Genomic DNA, 16,545 nt, shown 5'->3' with positions numbered 1-16,545 from the left:
CATATACGTTGTGCTTGAATTTAAATTTCTGATACGTGCTATAGGCCTGCGGTTTTAAATTTAAGGTTTTATGTTTGTAATTTAAAATGATTAAAACAGTAAACTGTATTCTAGTTACGAAGTCAACATAAATAATTAAATGTCATATGTAGAGAATTGTCGTCAGATTATGTCTTAACAACGGCCATCCAGATCAAATATTATCAATTATTATTAATCATACTTCAATGACAAACTACATATCAATTCCTATACATGAAAACCGCCCAATTTTTTAAACCATAGATAATGCAAAAAGCACGCAACCACATTGAAAGCCATGACCCTTACTTATCAACCTATATAATTTCAAGCAATACGAGTACACTATCCGGACATAATATTTAGTAATTAATTGAAACCTTTATTGCTCAATAGAAATACACTTAAACAGTAAGTGCTTGGTTTCTTGGGAACTATTCAGATAAATAATGTGTAAGTAATGTGTGTTCTAAATTGTTGGAGACAATTGAAGAAAGGGTCCATAACGGACGTCGTTCAGGATAATTTTAAAATCAAGGTTCAAACTGTTCATTTCATTTTCAGAACTTACAATAGTTATAATATTACATAAATTATAGTAGATAATGTAATATCGGATGTAATACCATTTAGGTATTATACTACGTACTATCATTGTTAACTGCTTGGTTTTTATTACCTTAACCATAATAGCCCCCCTAGTCAAGTGGCTTTCTGTAAGCGTAGCGTTCAATAGAATAGACTACGAATGTATGAGATTGACGTAGGCTGTAGATAAACGTATCTACAGGTTACGTCAAGCGTAGCGTTCAATAGAATAGACTACGAATGTATGAGATTGACGTAGGCTGTAGATAAACGTATCTACAGGTTACGTCAATCTCATACATTCGTAGTCTATTCTATTGAACGCTACGCTAACAGAAAGCCACTTGACTAGGGGGGTAGGTATTTTAAGTAAAAACTCAATTTACTTGTATCTCGTTTACCGCTCTGTAATTAAATATGAAATGAAAAGTCCGCAGGAAACAGCATTTTTTATACTGTCCAATCATAAATTTCAATTACATAGATCAAATCTAATATACTGATAAAACGTAATATAATAGTCATAAAGTGAAACCGTTTAGCCATTAACCGTCGTAAACGGAATCTATTATGACGTAAAGCTGATGATAAATGATAGAAATGTGTATTTTAATTGCTTTTTCGAGACGGTGAAAATTTTGAGCGGGAAATTGGATTCTGGGCAATGACACGTTGATGGATTGGCGCGCTCTTCGCTGATTGGCGGTTGATTTTTTTTCTTTATCAGGACTGTGGCTGTGGTCAACACTGGTATGGACGTAGACGGAGAATCCAATAGACACCGGCAATGCGTGTCGCAGAAAGGGATAGAAAAGATTACGTCACAATATTTAGGGTTACCGTATGAGGGAAAATTTACCCCACAATTTGTAAGATACAAATCTCTCAATATCATTATTCACATAAGTGGATAATAATGAGATATCCACATAATGATATTATGTAGATACATACTTACATTTCTATACTTAATATTATAAAGAGGAAAGGTTTGTAATTATGTATGTATGTATGGTTTTCACGCATAAACTACTGGACCGATTTCAAAAATTCTTTCACCATTAGAAAGCTGCATCTTCACTGAGCAACATAGGCTATATTGCATTTTCAAAAAAATTAGAGATCCTTACCAAAAATGCAATAATGTATCCTTAATAAAAATTCTGTCATCGCGTGCGCTGCGGAATCTATTGAAGATAGAACAAAAAAATGTTCTACGGTATTATAGAATGGATCAATATCTACAAGAAAGTCCGCGATATTCCATTCAAAAGATATAACGAATTTTTAAAAGTGTCAATTTACAGAAAATAGTAGGTATACTGTATAATTCAATGAGGAGGCGTAGTACGGGACGGGGTGAAGGTGAGTAGGGAAGGGATATTCGCAGGAACTACTTTGATTCCGATTTGAAAAATTCTTTCAGTGTTAGATAGCCCATTCATCGAGGAAGGCTATATTGTACCGTAACACTAAGACCAACAGGAGTGGAGACACGCGGGTGAAACCGCGGAGCGCAGCTAGTATATAGTAAACATATTACTTTTAGATGGGTAATACATATTATGTATTTACACATACCTATGTATTATATAATATGTACATATATCATTATCATAATCCCATATGAAAATGTGTATGTAATGATAATGCAGATGAAAACTCGATTGTTTATTATTTTTTATAAAATAAAATAAATAAAATAATGTTTATTTTCGTAAATTAACAGATACACACTTTAATTATATTGACCAACCCGCGAAGGCGCAAAAAAAACGAAATTTACTTAATAATAATTTATTGTAATAAAAAAATTACATTTAAATTATCTCTAACTTAATTAACTACGTCCCTCCGGTTCAATGTTGGAACCAAGAGCGTCCATTGACTTCGGCGGGGCAGCGTTGCGGTGGTGGTGATTGCCGTAATACTTTCTGGAACCGCAGGTGTGCGCGATGTCGCAATCGTTACTGGGTACAAGTCCTTACTGGGTGGCCTTATGCATCTTCCTATAATCAATGCGTGTTATATGTACTTAACAAAAAGTTAACAAAAAACTAGAAATTTCTAAGAAAAAATTTTTTCAAGTTAACAAAACACTAGAAATTTCTAGTTTTTTGTTCAAGTTACTTAACTTGAAAAGAATATTATAAACAAAGTATTAACATTTTTTAAACTTTTATGGCGCGATCTTGTTAAGTATATTTATATGAAGGGCTCCAAAAAGTGAAATATTTTACCGACAATTATTTAAACATTTTTTTTAATGTGCAATAAGGACGGAAGTTCAAAAAAATTTCGTTAGTTAACATTTGTCTATAAATGTAAAATAATATAATAATATAATAATAAAATGTCTATAAAAGTAATAAAATGCACAAAATAATGTTTTTCTACAGGTGATTAAATTTTAAAAACATAAAACATAATATAAAAGTTGAGACTTTAATTGATAAGATTAATATGCCACTAAATATTTACCAGAATAGGTACAGCATAAGGATATAGCATTGTAAGTTTTTTCTTTTGGATCAACATTTTTTTCTCAAAATGGTTGCTGCAAATTTTTGATGACGGTTTTGGTTTCCAAGCTGTTCGTCCTGTAGCTATAGGTAAACCAGAATCTGATGGCAATTAGGGAAATCAAAATTTTGAGTGTGCAACCCTAGGGAAAATGGACTGAACGATCTTGATACTGCTTATTTTTTAGTTTGTTCTCAATATCATTAGTCACATTACATAAGTGGACAATACTGTACTTATTAATGAGATATCCACTTAATATTATGTAGGTACATACTTACATATTATGTATAATATACATATTACTTTTATACAGGTAATACATATTATTATTTACACATACCTATATTTGTATGTTCATTATCATTATGCCATGTAAAAATATCGATGTTATATCGATAGAAAACTAGCTGCTTATAATTTTTTATAAAATAAAATAAAACTATGTTTATTTTCGTAAGTATTAACAGATAAGTACACACATTATAAAATTGACTTGGACAGCTTGGACTTGACGAATAGCCGTATTGGAAACTCCAGTAATAAGTTTTCATAAAAGTATATTCCAATCAACAAACAATTTGACGACGCGGTTGGCGCAGTGGTAAAGTAACTGCCTACTGAGCCGACGGTCCCGGGTTCGATCCCCGGTCAGGGCAAATATTTGTGTGATGAACTCAATTATTTGTTCTTGGGTCTGGGTGTTACTATCTATATATGTATTTATTAAATATTATATTTATCGTCGCCTAGTACCCACAACACAAGCCTTAATTGAGCTTACTGTGGGACTAGGTCGATTTGTGTACTAATGTCCTATAATATTTATTTATTTATTTATTTAATATTATAGTTACCTACATATAATATTTTTTAATTGAAAGTATCAAAGCGGGTAAGTCCAATTTACCAATAAAATCTTATAAATTGAAAATTGTGATGTGTTTGACCCTTCTTCATCAAATATTTTTCTATACACATTATAAACAACACCTCTTGCTTGTGATCACAGCGGCTTTTTCGACATTTTCGAAGATTTTTTAGACAATATCCTAAAAATTATTTATCAACTGCAAAAAGACAAATAATTTGACACCCAATTTGATAGTTGTCAAATAAGTTGCCACATGAAAATCTTTTATTTCCTAAATAAAAATATGCCATCAGATTCTGGTAGACCTATACAATCCAAATTTTTCGTAAATTATCCGGTCCAGGAAAACTGGAAAAAGCCATTGAATATTTCAGATATTTAATTAAATACACACTGCAGAATATATATTATTACTAGCGGTCCGCCCCGGCTTCGCCCGTGGTACCTACATGTTTTTAACTATCCTATCTCTCAAGTTGGATCGAACTGCACATGGTGTGCGAATTTTATTATAATCGGTTAAGTGGTTTAGGAGTCCATTGAGGACAAACATTGTGACACGAGATTTATATATATGTATTAAGATTTCCCATAATAGTGGGTAACAATTTGTAGAAAAGTTGGCAACACAAAATTTTTTAGGTTAAAATTTATAATTGTTATTTTTGTGGTTTTTAAACAATGTATTCAAGTCAACAGCACGTGATACACAATATATTAACACGCTAAAGTATCATGAAGGCCTATTAACTGATAAAGAGTTGTATACTTACGAGTGAAAAGACAATCCAGACATTTTCGTTCCACTATCACTTTTACACCCTTTAACACTACACCGCACCATGGTATTATTTTATAAGGTATTAACGGTAAGTTTAAATTATGCAAAACCAAACACAATGAATTACTTCTAACTTATAACATGTAAAAACTATATTTTTAGGGAAGACGATAGTTAGCTGTCAAACTTTGTTTAGCAAAGTAGGTTTCTTTTCTTGAAAAAAGTGGCACGCTGGGTGAAACAAAAAATTTTATCGTTCTCTCTCATTTCTTTACACAACACCGGCATAAGTTGCTCTTTTTCTTGTGTGAATGCGACATAAGATATCAATTTGTCTATTGGTTTCTCTGTCTACGGGTATGGATATGATTGTTAAAACTTTTTAATCAACTTTCAACGCATGTTGCCAGTGTGTTTTAATTGATACCGATTCATTACATAGATAAATTTCAGCGTTTGCATTAATTTAATTTTAAGGCTACTACAGGCATTTTGGAATTAGTATAATATTTTTTATAGACAAAGTGTTACTTTTCCACGATGATCTTATTTAAGTAAAAATGTGTTTTTACACTTTCCTATGTTTAGAACCTTATCTTCTCTTTCTAAAAGACCATTTAATTGCAAAAGGTAAATATCAGAGAAATTTTCCACTACCACTAACTACCGTTAAAAGAACTTGCTTTGTTCCAGAAATTCTTCCATAGCAAACACATCAGCTATATTTGCGCTGGCTTCCACATCAATCATGCAAGCATGCTGTTGTGGTCTGATGTGATAAATTATAGTCATACACAAGGATATATGGCCGACATGTTGGTAATGACCCCGTAGCGACGACGTATAGGAACTTTGCAGTTGTGTTTTGAATGTGCTGACTTTCTTATATTATATGAAAGTTATTCGTTTTGTTAGTTTTTCTAGAAATTCAAATGCCTTTTTTGATATTGATATGAAACTTCCTGCAGATGTATGCATGTTACGATATAATTTGTGTTTAATCTATAGCACAGAAAATCCTGTAGAATATCGATTTTAGAAATAAGTAATACAGTAATAATAAACACACTTCAATTCTTAATATTTTAATATCTATAATAGTAGGGCACGTGATAGTATGTACAAATAAAGAAAAACATACAATACTATCTCACAAACTACACGAAATTACGTTCTCCATACATCCGATTGCAGCAGTTAAACTCGTAACACAGTAAGTTGAAGCAATAAATTTTTACTCTAAAGGTTTTTAAGGCTTCAAATATCAAAGTTTACAGGTGCTTTGGCCATATAAAGCAGGTGCGGCTGTAAAACGTTCCAGGGTTGCTATTTTAAGCTTTACGCTTGTATAACTGAGCGAATTTAGCCGTGCAAATGGGGATGAAGAAATATTTGAGATTTATATTTGTGTGCTCACGTTTATGGTTGCGCGTTTACGATTAATTTAAAACATGTTTCTGGCTTCATCTTTTATGAACTTTTTGCTTGACTTCGTTTGTGTTGTAATTTATTTTTCAATTTGTTGTGTTGAAATCACGTTGAAATTCAATATTTTTCGTTTTGAATTTTAATGATGTAGCTTCAGGTTATAGACGGTATTTATATTTTGTTTGTCTTTTATTTTTAATGCTGTATTATATAATAGAAACATTAATGACACTAATTATATTATAAACTCAATCAATAGTGCAAACATATCTAAATGAAACTAAAAGTACAGTTAGTATCGAACCATCATATACAATGAAATAAAAAAGAGCATTGAAACAATAAGATTTATCCAAATCAAATACTCTCAAAGGATTACAAGGTAAGCCAACATCTAAATCCATTTCTTGAAATCAAGGAGGCCATAAAGCTTCAGAGTCGTGGGCGATAACAATAAAAGCACCGAGAGGGTAGTTTGTTAATATTTGAACGAGCCCGTCGTTCTACGTAGCAACGGTCATTTATCGTTTCGCCGCCGCACGCAACGGACGTACATCTCAGAAATCACGGTCTCAACAGAATTGTTCGGAACAGTTGATAAATTGTTTTGAAGATATTTCAATGCTGGTGAGAATTTTTTTTTATACTGACGGTAATTTAAAAAATGGGACTTTGTGTGAGTTCATATATTTGTCTGTGCTTGCCTTGATATAAAACTAATTGAACATTCTTAAAAATAATAATTTTGAATCTATCCTTTTTCCGATATATTTTTACAAACTGTTCTAGTTACATTAAGAGTTATTTTTAAATATAACTTGCAAGACTGAGTGATTAAACATTGCCTTTAACATTTTCGTGAGCAAACCGTATTTCCAAATAAGCACGTAAATTTTCCCTACATTTATTTTAAATCTTCACTTCAATAGACCAAGTTACTTGAGTACGATGTTCATTCATGTAAGAAAAATGTTTCTAAAAGAATGAACATAATTTAACCGTTACACTCTGCTTGGACGGTCTTATCTGGCCTTTGAACCAGAACATAGTGGAATGAAGAGGAAATCGAGTTTCTTACTTACGTTGTAAGTTTTATTTTAATAATATTATGTAATGTGCGAGGTGTATTACGACTTTTTACCCGACTGCCAAAGAAGGAGGGTAATGTTTTTCGAGTGTATGTAAGTATGTATGTATGTCTTTTCCTTTGTGACCACCTGTAGCCTAAACGGCTTGATGGGTTTTGATGTATGAGGTATCGTTAGATTTGTCTTGATTACGGGAGTGTCATAGGATACATTTTATCCTAAAAGTCCCACGGGATAAAGACATAATAATATTTTTTCTAAATTTTTACTCTTTTTTTAGTGTGCAGTCGGGTATTTTGTTTTTTTAATAATAATAATCTTGTTTATTTGATTTTTCGCGATGAATATATTATGTAGAATGGATTTCTTACAGTAATTTGTTATGTATTTAAGTATGTGTAGTTTTTTAGTAATTTTAATTTGAATAATTTTCAGTTTTCACTATGTTCATTTGATCATTTCATATCATTGTCGATTGAAGCGTATTTATTTCATGACAAAAAGTAGATAATAATCTTATAATAATATGAATTCATAAAATTTCGCGTCTGTTGTTTGATAACAATTGGGTATTTGAATAAAAATTTTTTTGTTCTAAATGGAAAGACTATATATTAGTTTTATAACAATTTTTTTTAATTTTTTTTTTTAATTTTTTTTTTGCAATACTTAATTCAAAAGTTATTTCAAAATAAAAATTAGTCTTTGAATCCGGTACCGAAGACACACCGACAACTCCCGAAGCGTCACCCGAACGCGTGTGACGTCATAATGTTAGTTTTCACTCATTGCAGTTGATAGAAAAACGTATACAACTATAACATTTTGTCGTCACATCTATGGTGACCAGTCATGGCGCGTTTATAGTCACGTGATTTTAATTTAAATTTCATCAATTTTTAATTGCTTATAATTAATTGAAAAATATTTTTTTTGGAGTTTTTTGCATTAAATATCAATACTTAATATTAATAATAAAGTTTTAAAATACATAAAAAAAATCTATATTTTTTTATTATTCAAATACCTACTCAATTAATCACTATTAATATAGGACACATTTTTTTAATTAAAATATTAGTTAGGATAATATTAATTCCATAACTATTATCTATACAACTACATCTAACATGATATTAAACATCCATGTTTACAGATCCTTCCTCAAAAGCGTTGAAGCAAACATCCCAAACTTAACCGTTTCCTGCCGAAATATTCTTCAAACAGTAAGCCCATTAGTTCTAGTCCACTAAGGGTTACTTCCACGCGAGAGAACCTCAAAGTACACTGACGAAAACGACGACTCACAGTTCCAATATCAGACTGGGCTGCGATGCAGAAAATTGAATGGATTTCGGCTACCGCATTTTAGGGTTAGTTTTTATATCTTGTAATGAGTGTCCTTTTGTTGTTACTTTGTACATGTTACGTTTATGTGTCTGTTTTATTTGTATTATCTTTTAAAAAGTACTAGCCATATTAATATTACTTGTAATTGAACAACTAATCATTTTTAATACTAAAACAAAACAGTGAGTAATAAATTACAAAATTTATAAGTTAGGTTAATCTTTAGTTCTAAAATTACATTCAAGCAAAAGAGAACACGTTTTATTATCAGAAGAATTACAAATACGGTTTAAAATTTTAAAATTGCAACCCTTTTAAATACTTTTGCATATTTACACAACTAACATAGTTCCAGCGTGAAACGTGTAAGCTAAACCAATAGTGTGTTATGTAATGAAGATTAAAACTAGGAATATTTAAAAATGCGGAGTATTTCCACTAAAAGGGTCCGTTCACACAGACCGGCTCGGAGAGCATCGTCGCGCATTTTTCTTTCATCACAGACAGAGACAGGCCGGATCGTATACGCTTGAAGTCGGTCGGAGTGGAACCGCTAGGGCATGCAATCGGAGCCAAATGGCTGCGCGTACAATAAAATTAGAATCCTTTAGAATTAATATTTATAAATTAATAAATAGAGGAATTCCTCTTAATATGTCACACCAAGCGCGTAAAAACATTCTTAATACACAGACAGAACAGACAAAAGCAGTGAACATGCAAAAATATACCTTACTACAAATACCGTAGTAATATCTCTGTATCAACGTGATAGGCCAACGGCTTCTTCGAGTCGGTCTGTGTGAACATACCCTTATCTGTTGTAAAAAGAAATGAGACTGGCTTGTTAGGTACCAAAGAGGCTTTGAGACACGCATTAGCACCTTCTCCAGTATTCTAGAACCTCTTAGACATTGTGACTGTAGAACCTAGGTACTAGGTACTACCTTTGACATGAGTAGCTGACGTACAATGTTCTATGTACAATGCTTATCTATGGAGATTTTTCTTGCCTATTTTAAAGTTCAATAACTTCATGAAAATTAAGTGGTAATAAATTGAAAGTATCGCGTTATTAAAATTTCAATTTAATATAAACTTTTGAAATTAATTTAAAAATTAAAACTATTTAACTATATCTTTCTTTCTTATATACCATTTCGAAACTGAAATATATTTAACACAAATTAATTATTAATAAAGTTTATTTTGGAGCTTTTGTTCAAAGTTTAAGTCTAACTTCTAAGGTAATATTTTACTATTCATAAAGCTATATGCAAAGTAAACTCTATGATCTTAGACGATACTAAATGTGTATAAAATGACGATGTGGACAAATAGTATAGGTAGGTAATATTAAATACATCACAGCATAATTAAATACACTAAATAATTCTCGAAACCAATACACAGAGAAAAATCAATGATTCTTAAATCACTTCAGCGCCAGCCAACCTTTTTCCACTAGGCATTAAAGAAAAAAAACTAAATCGTTTAAACAAATTGCCCCGTGAAATTCCGCGATCTCACGCTCTAAATCAAGCCAAACCGCTGTACAGATTTCTTGACAACTTAAGATTTTTCCTCTATCGCGAACAGCCGCCGAGATAATTGAATCTTGCTACCGTCTTTGCATACGAATCCCTTCGTTAAATGACCTGCCTTTAAACCATGGATTCTCAACCTTTTTATTGCCAACCGAGGTCACGAAAGATTTGGAGTTAATTTAAGATATAGGGTGCTGTTTTACTTGATTTAAATCGAGATAGGGGTATGCTAATATCAATTATAAAGACCATTAAATCTTATACATAATAGCAATGAATTGTCTTTGTAATCATGCCGTTGTCTACGGATATTCCGATTCGTATATTTTCATATGCTGGCATTAATTTAAAATACCTTCAATCGTGATTCGTGAACAGATGCATGCACACCGATCGAATTTTGAAAGCCGGTGAAATGCAATAGTACAAAAAATAAGTTTTTCCCAAACAAAATAGTCAGATAAAACTCAGCGTTGCGTTAGTTATGTTTGTGCTATGCACCCGGCTAGTCCGACATAAAATTTCAATCTACAGTCTCTATTCGCACAAAAAAAGTAAAAAAAAAACAAAACCACAAAAGCCCGCAATCTAACAATTCACCAGCTATTTTTTGTTACTGGCAACTCATATGGTACCTTTCTAAACTTTTTCCCGCTCCCACAATTTATTCAGTCGGATAGATAACGCACCCGGCACCCCCGTTCACCCTGGAGCCGAGTTTAAATAATCGTAACATTTTTTTTCTCCTTTTATACATACGTGCATTTATCTAAATCCTCGTATAATGTGTTCTTTTATGCTGTAATCAAAACTATTGAAACATGATATGTGTACTATTCTGCCGTTTGTTAAAACGCTATCGCGTATCGCTTTTTGTAACGGGTAAAACTTTTTTAGTTTGTGTTATAAATTCCTGTGTTATAAACAATTGTATGTGGGGTATAAACGGTTTGTCCATAATAATATTTAAGAATCGGTTTTATGTTGTTGACTTAAATGTGGTGTCGAAATCCCATATCTTTATGGGATTAAATAAACGAATGCAACAATTCTACCGTAATAATCAAAACTACCGTAATGGAAGTGGCATTGACAGTATAACAAAAGAAACAAAAAAAATAAAAATAAAAAACGGAAACAGTAAACTGTAACTTATCCAAATATAATAGGATTACGGCAAATTTTAATAATATTACAAAGTTTTAACTCTGTTTTCGTTTACTGTATGATAAGCCGATTTGAACTCGGCTAAGCTTTGCTAGAGCGAAGGCTAAAGCGTTGTATAAGGTTTCTTGAATATTAATGGCTTTTAATATTAAAGTCGTATTCAAAAGGTTCTATTAATATACAAGTCAACAAGTAATTTCCTAGAGAATAACTGAAAATATAAGCGGCATTGAAAAGGTAAGAAATATATAGTAATTTTGTGTTTTTAATTTTAGCCTGAGTAAAGAGTAGTTTGGTATGAAAGCTTAGCAGTGTACTTGAAAAATGACTTTTTACGTACTACTGTTCCAGTTTCTTAGACTATTTTTAAGAAAAAGAAAATTGTTCTTTCAAAACTTATATAATTAACTTATGTCCAATTTAAGTCACTTAATTAATAATAAGTTTATCACATAACTTTTGCGTGATGGTATTAAGCTATTGCATAGCTTCTATCGCGGGCCTTGAGCGCGGGGACCGAATCCAGAAATTCCGTAAAGAAAAAACCTCACGCTTCCCACTCCGACGGGCGCGGAGGTGTGGCTTGAAGGCATAGCATGCAATAGCTTTACCGCGGCAGTCCCCGAGTGCCACACGTCTTTTTTATATTATTACTTCAATGTAATACGCACTTAAAAAACTTGGTTTCATCATTTTTAACTGTACAGATACACAAAAAAAAAATCGCACAAATAAAACATTTTGTCACTAAAGACATAACAAAGTGACGTATAACAAGTGACACGCAGGGCGGGCAACATTAAAACATGTTATTTTTCAGCGCATTAGAGCCAGCCCTCGAATTAGTTAAAAAGTAGGTCAAAGAACGCATTCTCTCTTCGTGTTACGTTTTTGCATAATGCTAACCTCTAGGGTGTTTTTTTTATATTTTTAAACTTTTATATATTTTATCGCGAAGAATAATTTGTGAGTTTCAGGTGATAAACGTTACAGGTGGTAAAGTTACTTTAGATAGACAAGGAGGGAATTTATACGTAAAACAAAGCGTAAAACAAAGTCCTGAACGTGACAATTTCGGTGTATGAGGTCCCTATTGTTATAATTGTAAAAAAATGCCCTGTACAATATAAATTTTAAAGAATTAAACCCTGTACTATGTTATATTCTTAACTTCTTTGGATTTTGAACGATAAGAACTGTTAAATTAGGTTTCCTTTCGTTTTTAATACAAAATTAGCATAACCCTTAAATTTTGCGTATTTCATCGACAGGACTGGTTAGGGCATACATATCTTGGTGATCCCTTATCCAGTTCAAACCAGATTTATCTAGTTTTATCCGGTAATGTGCGGACAAGAGGAAGGCGTGCCGGTCGTGACAAATGACCATCGGGATGATGCCATTGACGTTAATAGGCGGGTCTTATAGGGTTGCTTGGTGTTCTCGAACGTTCTGGAATGTTCTATTGTGTTCTTTAAATACGTAAGCATTTTTAAATATTTAAGACACTAATTTAAAAGTTGTTTTAATCAAAGCATAAGAATGTTAAAGACAGCGATCAGTAAGACTACGCTTGTAAATTGAGTATAATTTCATTCACTTACATTATAATTTATTATTTTTGTTCATATAAAAAGATTCATGATATGAGTAATAGATACTGTGTCATGAATTTTATGTTTTAAAAATAATATCGCGATCCAATTTAATTTAAACACGAATGACGATACAAGGACACAGACAGAGCGCCTAAAATAAAAGGAATAAAAGCTTGAATAATAATATTATTATTATAATATTTTTGGTAACCCTAGCAGGGAAATATCGAGGCGGTTTTCGAGTGCGTAGAAAAATTACCGAAACGAATCGCTGGCTGTTATAATAATGACCTTTCGAGAATGGTTGTAATGTCGGGAATTTCGATAAATGCTGAGAGTTGTAATATTGACTAAGTTCTTTGTGTAAGGGCATCTCCTGGAAAGGTCATCTGTTGTTATTCTAATTGTATAATGATGAGCGAATTCTATATTATTTTGAAGTTATATGGAATAGATGTCTTACCTGTGTGTCCTGTATCCTGAATCTAGTAGATGTCACGTTATTTTTGTGTGTGGTTATAGTTATATGACTAGCTGGGCCCCGCGGTTTCACCCGCGTGGCTCCGATCCTGTTGGTCTTAGCGTGATGATAATAATATATAGCCTTCTTCTAAAAATGGGCTATCTCACACCGAAAGAATTTTTCAAATCGGACCAGCAGTTCCTGATATTAGAACGTTCAAATAAACAAACAAATAAACTTTATAGCTTTATAGTAATAGTATAGATTCACTTACATGTGACGCTATCGTATAAATAGACTGTAACAAACTGACACCATGTGGTAATGAAGGCATCATCAAAGTATTGAGGGGAACTATGCCATTGCTTTGTAGGCTATACAAAGTATGTTACAAAGCTAGCTAGTGATTCATTACGTTTATGGTAGCCTGGTAGGGTGAGATCGTGCGAGAAGGGGTTGATGTGCAGGTCACTGGGTCAAGATGCACTAATGATGAGTCATGTGTCTTTTTTTGGGAGGGAAACTGATCTTTGAAGTACGTATGTAGTAGGATTGTATTACACGTTGTATAAAATGTACGACTAGAGGTTCAATGTTGCTATTTCGTTAATGTTTTGGTTGTCTCCTATATTATACAAGATAGATTTGAATATTCGTTTTGTGTGTGTTTCTTAAGATTAAAGGTAAAGCACTTGATTGATTCTTTTGCGAAAGCGTGACTAACGATTAGTTTATAATGTTTTAATGCAGTAAGAAATTAATCACAAAAAAGCTCGGATTTATTGAGGAATGTAAACTAGAAACATTTCGATGCTTCATACAGTCTGTCACACAGTTACTTTGAATAACAAACATAGGAAAGCGAAGTTTTCACATAAGGCGGAAACTTCTAGAATGTGGGAGTAAATATTTAGTTTCGGTGCCAATATTACTGTGTAACTTTGCGAAGTGGTCATGTCGAATAGCCCTTGTGCCAATGTTGCTTCCAAGTTCTTTAATATTGGTCGGTACTATGAGGTAGTGTTTATCGAACATCACTGGTGATACTTTATGGCAAATCTTGCTTGGTTTTATGATTGTATTTGTTTTGTTTTCAGAGAGCGTGCGACTGAACGTTTCATCTTTTATTTTCAAGCTTCATGATGAGACAAAAAGTAGCACTAAAGATAGCATATTTTGATTATTATCTATTTCTATTACTTTCAAATCATCTGAACAGTGTGGTATTAGGTACCTATAGAGAACGATGTTCTCAACTTCTTTATCATAAGTTCGTGTTATGTTTATTCATATATCATTGGTTATTGTATTTAATAGAAAATCTTGCACAATGCACAAAAAGAATAGTATGTATATCCGAAACTTTTTACTGAAAATTACTTTATTAAAGCGATTAAAATTTCGCTGAAAATCCAGTTTTCTAAATTATCATCCAGTCAAAACTATAGTAAAGTTTTACATTCTTACGTTTAAAATTGTGAAAAACTTATATGAAATAAAAAATTAAACAAGTCTTCATTAAGTTGGAGCTTTTTTAAACATAGTAGAGTGTACTTTATTAGTTAACTTATGCTCAGGTGTTAAGTGATCGCTTGGAAGTTTGCAATTTATAAGTGTTAAGTGAGCTTAAAGTGAAGTCTCTTTTGATACTTACTTTTATCCCTTCTTTTATCAATTTATTCTTGCTGGTTACCATAGCAACGAAGCGCCAAGATGTAAAATAATATCCCACCAAAAACATTTTCATGTAAAATGTTGCCAAGACGAGCCCATATGACTCGCACTGTCAAAAAGTTATCAGATCTCATGTAGAGCCAAGCTTCTAACACTACACGCCCTAACTCTACAAGGCCTAACTTCACAAACTCTACACCTTAGTCAAAATATGTGGCTTGGCCATTTCGCTACATTCACATCGGCGTAAGGTGAAAAATTAATTCACTTTTCATTACTTTTGTGTTATACAATAGTTCTTGTAGTAACGAACGGCCAAGCCACATATTTTGACTAAGGTGTAGAGTTTGTGAAGTTAGGCCTTGTAGAGTTAGGGCGTGTAGTTTTAGAAGCTTGGCTCTACATGAGATCTGATAACTTTTTGACAGTGCGAGTCATATGGGCTCGTCTTGGCAACATTTTACATGAAAATGTTTTTGGTGGGATTTCATTTCTTTTTGTAAGTTGTTTGTAACATTTTTTTTTTTATTTTTAGCTACTGTGTGGACGTAAGAGGCAGGAGACGTTCGTAACACTTCTATTCATTCATATTTATATGATCTGATCTGAAGTATATGTCTCAATATATGTCGATTAAATTTTTAATTTTTTTTTAACAAGGAGTACCTATAGACCGGGAGATACTGACACAAAATTTCGAGTCATTTGTAACAGGATGGCGGTTCTACAGGGGTCTTAGTACGCAATGACAAAAAGAAAAACGATGGCGTGAACGCTGGTACCGGCGGCTTAGTCGCGTGGGCGTTAGTCGAACTCGTCGGAAAATAGCGAAAGTCAAACGATTTGTAACAGTATGGCACTTATTTTTCCTGTAAGTTTGAGGATCAACAAATATAAATACAAAATTTCAAAGATCTAAGTGTTGGAAATCCTCACTTATATAAATTAATAATAAATTAAGTTTTCAAGTGTAACAGCACTTTTTCCCCCTACTAGAAGTATGGCAAATATAATAATGGTCACATTTTATCAAATACTCTCCAAAAATCCAAATGCAATACTGGTACAAAAAGTTTGGCGAAATAAAAATTTTTTGCAGATTTTCGGCGGTATGGCGACCATTTGGAATCATCCGAAAAGTATGGCATGGCGATTTTCGTAAATGGCTGCACGATGATAGTTACCTGTGCTAAAGTTAGCCTGGTACAAATGGTTGAATGATTGAATGATTGTTTTATTTAAATCAACACATTCGCGTCGGTATGGCGGGCTGTAAGTCACACCGGAAAAGTATGGCATGACACTACCGTCTACTACTTTTTTATGAGCTATCGGTAAATTCTAAAATTTTTGTGTTACAAATCGTTTGACTTTCGCTATTTTTCCGACGAGTTCGACAAACGCCCACGCGACTAAGACACCGGTACCAGCGTTCACACCATC

The 16,545-nt window shown here is 32.6% G+C and overlaps 2 protein-coding genes across 14 annotated transcripts in view; one reads left to right on the top strand and one right to left on the bottom strand.

Moving 5' to 3' along the window:
- PCB (Pyruvate carboxylase) overlaps positions 1-16,271 on the top strand; it is a 132,691-nt gene extending 116,420 nt beyond the window's left edge. The window contains exon 27 of the transcript XR_016315888.1: positions 15,766-16,271. The gene's annotated coding sequence lies outside the window, so the exon portion shown is untranslated. The remainder of the gene's footprint in view (positions 1-15,765) is intronic.
- LOC149487219 (uncharacterized protein CG43867) overlaps positions 1-16,545 on the bottom strand; it is a 251,570-nt gene that overhangs the window by 56,354 nt on the left and 178,671 nt on the right. The window lies entirely within an intron of this gene.

The sequence above is a fragment of the Colias philodice genome, chromosome 7 (assembly GCF_061535455.1).
Source record: "Colias philodice isolate Cphi_HAF_F1 chromosome 7, ilColPhil1 Martin Lab GWU primary, whole genome shotgun sequence".
Taxonomy (NCBI): Eukaryota; Metazoa; Arthropoda; class Insecta; order Lepidoptera; family Pieridae; genus Colias; species Colias philodice.
The sequence above is the reverse complement of the archived record's forward strand: the minus strand, read 5'-3'. Positions and strand labels throughout refer to the sequence as shown.